Source organism: Ctenopharyngodon idella, chromosome 16, assembly GCF_019924925.1.
Source record: "Ctenopharyngodon idella isolate HZGC_01 chromosome 16, HZGC01, whole genome shotgun sequence".
In the NCBI taxonomy this organism is placed as follows: Eukaryota; Metazoa; Chordata; class Actinopteri; order Cypriniformes; family Xenocyprididae; genus Ctenopharyngodon; species Ctenopharyngodon idella.
The window spans coordinates 28902448-28912027 of NC_067235.1; the positions used below are offsets into that span (position 1 = coordinate 28902448).

General features: G+C 38.2%; 1 long non-coding RNA gene across 1 annotated transcript; it reads right to left on the reverse strand.

The window, feature by feature from the left end:
• Positions 1-216: 216 nt before the first annotated feature.
• On the reverse strand, positions 217-5836 carry LOC127497430 (uncharacterized). Its single transcript, XR_007925539.1, has 5 exons — positions 5466-5836; positions 3244-3437; positions 2762-2843; positions 1400-1580; positions 217-682 (listed from the first exon to the last, which is right to left on the reverse strand). It is a non-coding gene; the product is annotated as an uncharacterized LOC127497430 (long non-coding RNA).
• Between the last annotated feature and the right edge of the window lie 3744 nt (positions 5837-9580).

Genomic DNA, 9580 nt, shown 5'->3' on the forward strand with positions numbered 1-9580 from the left:
ACACAGTAGTGGCCGAAAGTGATTGGTTTGTTAGGGATTTTGTTTTTAATAACCCTACAATTTGGATGAAACCATCAAAATATGAGGAAAATATTTTAATTATGAGGGAAGAACAAAACACTAAATTTGGTAAAGGCATTTATCTGACAATTTTTATTGCAAAAAAAAAAAAAGAGGTAAACTACAGTTACAGGTTTTATTTTACTATGCAAAAAGCACATATTAACTAAAACATAATCAGTTATTAATGTTTAACTGGTTCTCTTGTTTTTGCATGTGTTTTCTTTGTATGGCAGCATGACCAAAAATGATGTCCGCACAATTTGGCATGTTTCATTGTGTTTTCACAAATAAAACAATTGACTCCAAACACATCTACGCAATATGCTAAAAAAAATCTTTAACAAATTTTTAATAATATGAAGATTAATAATTTGAGGGTGAAGATGTCAGTTTTCCTAGGCCGGACATCACTTTTGGCCACTACTGTGTGTGTGTATGTACTCGTGTTTGTTCATATATTACTTGATCAGTCAGAAAGATTGACGTATTCTTGTTTTACACTTTTCTTTTCTTCACAGCTTTCTTGCCACAGGTAATGACCCGTCCATGACCAATTACCCTGCCGTAAACAACTTCTGCTTTTGTTCACACACGTTCGGCAGGAACATTGAGGAGGCGCCTGCAGGGAAAAAGGATGTGCAGCTCCATGAAATACTGAAACACACCGTGCCAAAAGTGAAGTTCCTCTCCAGTGAGGAGGTGTGCGGCGCTACACAGATTGCCTGCTTCCACAGGCGTAAATATTCTGATTGATTTCAAACATGTTGAAACCGACTCTGTTAAGCATTTTGTCTGGAAACGAAGTGTTTTATTAACACGGCTGCTTTTATTTTTGAGCGTCTGAATTGTTGACATCCTGAGGGTTGTTTTTTGTTTTTACGGTAAACATTCTGCCAGTTTCTTTTTAGCTATGTGTATATGTTTCTTTGTCTCAGTATTAAGCTATGAGAGAGCTATGTGAGATACGTACCTATTCCTGTATTTCTTGAAAAAAGGAAAAAGAATTGTCGGATGAGCATAAAGTGATTCTTTTGCATTTAACCCAGATAAATCTTTCCTTGGAGATTATATGTTCAAACATGTCTTTATTATGTTATCCTTCTCCTGAAGCCCAACGCATTGGGCTAAACCTGGAATGGCATCATGTAGTTTTTGCTTTTCTATATTTTAGGATGTTTTCTTAAATAATTTCCCCAGAATATTTTTCCACGAGTTTCATTTGATATCTCTTTCCTCTGTACTTTCCTAACGCACCTTAGAGATTAGCTCTTCTCAAAGCTCTGTGATACCAGCTTTGTTTGTGTGTGTGTGTGTGTGTGTGTGTTGGGCTACTTACATTTACACTGGCAGCTCTGTCTGAGCTGAAGGTGGCAAATGATGTCAACGCTGGATGTGGCATCATCATATAAGTGCTTGATTTCCACTTTATCCATCAGTAATGATAAAAAAAAGGCATTTTCTGAGGTGTTGCACACATTTTGGAGTCCTTAAATGCATCATCCTGGTCTAAGAACGTGCTGTAAAAATAATGAAAAAGAAAGTGTTAAAACTGTCCAATAACTACAAAATGATTACACTAAATGGACCAAAATTGCTCAGTTTTTACTTTGAACTATGCATTTTAATCAACTAATTAACTAAATTTCACCATGGCTGTGTTCATACATTAAACGTGAAATTAATTTGTAATTATGACTGAATTGCAGGGGAATTCGCGCTGCTCCAGACATCACCTAATGCTGCTAATAGAGTTTCGGAGTATGTTTATCTAGCCGTTGGAGTATCAGTGACATTTAAATATGTTATGCCTGGAACAGGAATCGTTAATATGTTATTGTTAAGTCAGATTGAACGTGTACAGGATGTGTTGGATATTTATAAATGAGCACTTAATTAATTAAAGAATGCATTAGTGCTTAATGCGAGTTGTTAACTTTCCCTGCACCCTCATTAATATGAGCCCTATGGGGATTGCAGAGCTACATTTCAGCATCCTGCAAAGCTGAGCTCGCTCGTTTTCTCTGATACTCCTCCCTTTTTCTCCTCTCTTCTCATTTTCTGTGTGACTGATGGGTGACAGAGTAATTAGTCATCACCTGCAGACGGCAAGCATTTTAGATGTTGAGCAGATGACTGGTCAGATCTGAAGATACAAGGGTGTTTCATGCACTTTTTGTCTCAGGATATTTATTGAGACTAAAAGATTTCAAAAATAAAACTGATACATAAATATCTATACATGAGCAATAATAAGTGATAAAACATTTGCAAAGCATATCCTTCAAATTACTTTTATATTATATTTTTTTTATTAAGATTATTAGTGTGAGATGTGAGATACATAATCGCAATTGTGAGAAATAGTAGTAATTGTGAGATATATATATATATATATATATGCACACACACAAATACATATTAAAATTAATTCATGTTTTAAACTACGATGGTCTAAACAAAGGGTGAAATAATCCATTTCAATATTTATGATTCATTTACATTTCTACACAAATTATGGCTGTTCCTTAGGTGTTGTGTTCACAAACAACAATTTTGCCATTAATATTATATATATATATATTTATTTATTTATTTTTTTTAATTTTTTTTTTCCAGAAGTTAGTGTACTTGGTTACCAAAGACAAGCGTCAGCAAAAAGAATATGAAATATGAGACATGTTGTATGAAGAAAACTTACAGTAAATATCTTTTTTCAGACATGATCATGTTGTATCGAAAAAAAGCTGCCTGAAGGTTCTTCAAAATTCTCCTTTTGTGTTCTAAGGGGAAAAAAGTCACACAGGTTTGGAATGGCATGAGTAAATAGCAGAATTTTTATTTTTGGGTGAACTTTTTCATAAAATGCATTTTTAGACAAATATAAGTTGCATCTGCAACTTCCATCAGTTTCTAATTAATAGAACCTGAAACACATCTGAAGAATTCAACTCTTCCTGTGAACGACAAAAGCTCAATGCAAATGTCACCATGTTCTCACACACACTCATTGACGTAAAGACGGAGAAATGTGCAGCAATGGCGGTCCCAACATGAGCTCACCGCGTAGAGCAACAGCATGCTGAGCAGCCAAAGGGCAAACAACCCCCACGCCACTCGAGCGGCTCCGCTCAGGACTGTTCCCTGCGGAAGCCACCGGCTCTGCTACTGGCTCGTAATTACCATCGGCTCTCCAGAACATTCCGTGGCCTCTCCATCTGTCCTCTCAGCAACGGGCAGAGAAGCTCCAGTCACCTCATGTAGCATTTAACAAATGGGAGGCTGCCACCCGACTCAGCTCAGGTTCAGGCACGACAAGAGGGCAACGTTCCCTGCCTGGGGGGGGTGGATGAGGGGTCTGATACACCTGGACCCATCTAGAACCATCAAGAGCAAAATCAAGACATTATTAGATGTCAGAAGAAAATAAATAACACAAATAAGTTCAGAAAGTTTTGTTATTGAGGTATATTTTGGGTCAGTAAGATTTCTGAAAGAAGTCTCTTATGCTCACCAAGGCTGCATTTATTTCTTTAAACACCACTAAAAACAATAATATTGTGAAATATTATTACAAATTACAATTTAAAATTTAAATTTTTTTTAAGACTATATTTCTGTCATGACAACTCTCGGAGTGTTTGGCATGGTAATGGGTGACAATGTTGATATGTTTGGTCTTGACGGAATAGATCTGCTGCGGTTCTGCTGCTGTTATTGCTGCTGCAGAGCAAGTACGGGACTTGCTACTGTCAATACATACACGACACACTGCTTTGAGAAAGACATGCTGCTGCTCTACAATATAGCATACATGAATTATCTGTAGCAAATCTTTACAGGTGGAGCTGGGGAAGGTGGAGGGTTTCTGAAAGTGCACTGCAGCTGCTACAGCAACTGCTGACCAAGTATTTGAAGGTTGAGCAGCGAGCTCATTGGCTACTGATACAGCAGGAACCAATCAGCTCTGCCCTATAGGGAACGATGCGATTGCAAGCAGATTGAGTTATCAGGCTGTGCCATCTAGAGTTTCATGACAGAACTTTGTATTTATTCCTGTATAATGGCAGCATCATTACTCCAGTCTTCAGTGTCACATGATCCTTCAGAAATCATTCTAATATGATGATTTGCTGCTCAAGAAACTATTTACTATAACTTTTATAAATTTAATACATCCTTGCTGAATAAAAGCACTAATTTCTTTTTAAAAAATCTGTAGTGTAGTTATTTAGGTGTTAAAGGGACCCAAAATATATATATATATATATATTTTTTTTTTTCAGTACATTTGTCATTATTTCTTTCATAGCACACTAAAAAAAAAAAAGACAATTTTCATGTGATATATTCCACATCTTATGAAGTCTTCATACAATAGTTTTATGTAATAAACAGACCCAAATTTAACTATTAAACTGAACTAAATGAACTTTACCATTCTCTGAAAAGCCATTCCACCCTTGATCATTTGCTCAGAAACAAACTTTTTTCGTGGCTTCATTTGGTGCCACTAGTTTTGCAGAAATCGCCCTTCACCATTATATTTTTTCCCCTGAAATATTCATCTGATCATGCTTTTAAGGCTTTTAACATTTAACAGCCATTTAAGAGCTTCCTTCCAAGACCTTATATAGTGTTAAAGCCCATAAGCCACTAGTTTTAAACTCAACAAGGTTTAAAAATGAACCTTCTTGACTTTCCTTTCCTTTCTTTTTTCCTTTTCCTCACCCTAAATGTTTCTTGTTGAATATCTCGTTTCATTCAGAAATGTCACAAATCAAAATAAAACAAGTTTTATTTTGATTTCAAATTATAATTTTTCCTCCTAGTAAGTCTGTATTGATTTACCTCATCCAGTGGGTCACAAAGTGAGCAACCAGCTTGTTATTTTCACCGAGGCGAATGCTGAACGGCATCAGAAAGCTTTGGAAAGTTCTATCAGACCTATTTTAATGCAGGAAAAGTTGTTGCAGGCCAGAACAGAAGCCTCTGATCTGTGAGCTGAGACGCAGGGACAGTTTTCCATATCTGACGGCCTAACTGAGAGAGAAAAGCGAGGGAGTGAGAGAGAGAGAGGGCAGGCCTGCCTGTGATTATGTGTTCATCTGACCCTGATGTAGACCACACATTCCAGACGCTTTCTCAAACGGTTGATCTTCTGCACATCAAAATCGCCTTGAAGACAACGAAAGAAAGTGTTTGTCTAAAACTTTTGTCTGAAAGATTCTAACTTTCTCTCTGTGTCCGACTCAAACACTGTTTACATTCAACTTGAGTTTTGGCTAATCATTTCAAAAGTTGCTTCCATTCATCATTAGGAAAATGAAAACTTAATACATGCTACAAGAATTTGCAAAACCTGTTTGAAAACAGTCATTTTTTGGAACTGATGCAGAACTTACACAAGTCTCCTCTATAAGAGCAACCTCTGTGGGTGCAGTGAGCTCTCTGACGAGCCTGACTGGAGACAATCCGGAGAAATAAGAGTGGCTCTGCATACACGGGCCCCGCGGGGAGAACCCTTCAGCTTGTTAGAGTGAGCGACTCGACACGGCTCCTCTCTGCTCCTGCTGACATTTCCAGTGGCACTGTCTGCGGAGACAAACTCAGATGGGACCCGAGCGAGTCGGAGTCACTTCCACAGCGACGACGCGTGCACCACCGCAAGCTCTCGGTGTGAAATGAGCTCCCCGAGGAGACGCGAGGAGACAACTGTCAGCCGGGTGGGAGGAAGGGAGAGACTTTATCTAACTCACTAATGAACGATTGTCTAATTTCCATCAAACGCAGTCACAAAGCCTTGGCCCTATCTCTCTCGAAACACTGTCATGATAAAGGAATGTTAAGAGAAAGAGGGAGAGACGGAGGAGCGGAACGAGGGATGAGAACTGTCAAGAGGTCAGAGCGGGAACTAGAAAAAAGAAAAACGTGCAAGTTCTCTCCCTCTTTATCTGTCGTTTCCTGAGCTTTTCCTGGCGAGGAATAATCTGCAAGTACAGACGATCGCGCGCCGCCACTGGAGATAAAACACGGATGACAAAATATCAACTTTCTGCTACGAAATACTCCAAAGCTGTTTGATTAGAATATCAGCACAGACAGTAATTAATTTCAACTTTAATTACTTGCTGTACATGCCGATTAGATCACAGGTCTTAGATGAGTTATTAAAACAGCAGGGAAATGTGCTTTGTGCGAATATGTGCACATTTAAAAAAAAGAGCGTGTTAATGTTCTTACCTCTCTTAACCTGTGTGCTGAATGATGAAATTACATCATGCACAGAGACTACAGGAAAGACATTATCAGATCAAAAACACTTTATTCTCTGGCGTGTGAATGAGAGTTCATTTAAGTTATTTGATTTAAGCCAGTGACTCGAATCTTTTGAATCTGTTCACCAGCAAAGTCTATATAGATTTGTTCACCAATTAATGGAGCCGACATTGTAAAAAATGATCTTTCGAAGTTGTAAATAAAACAGAGAACTGGAGTATGTTTTACAAGAAAATACTTTCTTTCCATTTCATAATTTCACATTCAATTCAATTTGTTACCAAAACTTTCGGTGCAACACAGAGTACTGTGCTGCAGGGGTTCTCTACTGCTGTACTTTATGGAAACTGTGAGAAAATCAAGCACAAAATTAAATTTTGAGGAAGTGTCCCACAACAGTGAAGCAGTATATTAATAAGATCCACCCTAAAACACAAAACAATGTAATGCGTAATTTAAAGTGCTCCTATTATGCTATTTTAAAGGTTGCTAATTTTGTTTTGGAGATCTCCTACAATGTTTACATGCATCCAAGGTTAAAAACAAAAACAAAACAAAAAAATTCTATTTTTCTCATAATATACATACATTGCAGAATTACCTCTTTTTTTCACAGTGTCTGAAACGGTTTGATTAAAGGATTTGGTCTCTCTAAACCCTTTATGAGAGCCTTCTCTGCTCTGATTGGTCAGATGGCCCAGTCTGTTGTGATTGGTCTACAGCTTAAAGCATGTAAATGAACTGTCCATTACCATTTCTGAATTTCAGCTCCACAGCCTTCCTCAGCACCTGATACACAGTGACATAAACAGTAATGATGACGTCGGTTTTACCGCATCAAATCAAGGCCGAATCCTCATCCTTTAGAAGTGCATGCAAAGTGGATTTGCTTTTGCAGTGCAGAAAACTTCTGGACATGTCAACAACACAAACCAAACTCTTCCAGGCCTCAGCTACAACTACAGTGTTTGAGAGAGAGTCAAAGCAGATGTTGTTCACGAGCAGCAAATGAAGACCACAGGCTGGCATTAGGGCTGGACAATTAATTGAAAAGTAATCGAAACCGAAATTCAGAACCTCTAACCGACATAATTTTCCCATTTCGGTTATTTCATTTTTTTAATCCTGTTAATACTTTACCTTTAAAAACATACTACCGCGTGTGAAGTCACATGACTCCGCCCCACCCAGTCAGCGGCATGGAAGCAATACGGAGGCGAACTCAAATGCAGAGTCAACACACAGACAGCACGCGAGCCCTGAAGTGAGATCACTTTCGCTTGCATCCTCACAAATGTTTGTCAGTTGTATGTGTTTAAAGGCTTGTCAGTTTGAACATTCAACTGATTTTACAATATTCAAGAACAACAATATGGAAAACACCTCACTTCAGTGCTCGCAAACTGTCACACAGAGAGCCGTGTCATGTCTCTGACAACATGTCTCCTAAAGCCAGACCACTTTCACTTCACTAAACTTTGTCAATTGTATGTGTTTTAAGGCTTGCCAGTTTGGACAAGTGATTTTAGACCAGTTGGATGTGTATCATTATATTGAGATACTGCGCTGATACACTGTGGCAAATGAACACTCATACAGACAGTAGCTCGCACATCACATGAAGATCGAGTGCAGAAACTCGTTGTGAAGGCTGTCCGGTGATTTATCACTAAAGTAGCTTAGAAATGTAAAAGTTATAGCATATACTTTTGAAGTAACTATTTACAACCCACAGCTTCACAATTAATAGAGAGTCGGTATGACTAATTCACACACACAATCGTTCTCATTAATGCATTCAAATAAATGTACTGGTACTGTACTGAGCAGAAATCTCAACAAAAATTGATTACTGAAAATAGCTCTCAATAGCCATATTATTACATGCAACTCGTCTGATAGCTCTATCAGAATAGAAAGCCTTCATGTTAACAAATCAATCTGAAAACATGATCCAATCGAACTTGATCCAACTGAGATTTCTATCTGATTGAAAGAGATTCTGCAGATAACGACTAAACATCCCAGCCAGCCCAATGTAGCAACACTGGATCAACCGATGACATGAGTTTGGGGTGGGACAGCTGTATATGTTTGTCTGACCAATGGAAGAAGGGAGGAGTGTTCCGGAAACTGACCCAAATGTGGCAATTGATAATTTGTGAAGGTCATTGCAGAAATTGCACAATTTGTATTTAAATCAGTTTTACTTAGAAACATTATATCCAGTATCTGCAATGGGAATTAATTTATTCTGATGCATTTGTTCAAATCTTGAGCCTCTTAATAGGCATTGTTTTAGAATTAAAAAACAGATGTATGCCTACGTTTTTAGAATTGAAAAATCACAGAATGAACTGAAGGTATGAATATTATTAATAATCACCACATGATCGTGCACAATGACTCTCATTATAAATTACAGACCTGTCTGATGAGTCTTTCTGTCTCTCCTAAAGAATTTGATTTAGTAGGACTGATAGGAGAGCATGCTTCTGATTTCTGACTGCCATTGCAGAGCTGCTTTAAGCTGCTCACTTTAAATCCTATGAATCAGGGGCCAGTCGGGTCTAATAAGGTCACAAAGCATCGTTTGACTCAAAATGCACTTTTCTCTATCAATCAGAGCACCATCAACCAACCATGTGCACAAACACATGAGCATCCGATCTCTCAATGACAATCTAATTAATTTACCTCACTTATACATAAATATTTAGCTCCTTGATGCGAAAGCGGTGTGAAGACTTTGTGGGAACGGCTAATCTGAAAATCCCCACCACACAATAACGGGAGTGACAGCGGAAGGGTGAATGAGATAAGTCTCGGTAATGAAAGTGGACGCCAGAAGAAGCGGACAGTATGTAATGAAGAGAGAGTGAGGGAGGGATGTTTAAAAGAAGTTCAAGAAGAAAGATAAAGAGCACAGGGACGATGTTATCTGGAGGATTGAAGAAAAGCGCTTCAGCGACCGAATGCTTCCAATCACTTAATCGGCACGACTCCACCCAACCCTGTCCTGTCCTCCCTCGTACGCTATTTCCAAACCTCAAACAGGCCATTTTAGTGTGTTTGTGAGAGAGAGAGAGACTGAGAGAAATGTTTTCTCGGGTCAAAGTCTTACAAGGACAAAGTAAAAGTGAGCCTTTTGTGATGACAAATAATGATACACATTACAATCTATGTATTATGTCATTTACAGTCATGCACCAACATTACTAAATTTTGATTGTGGCTGATA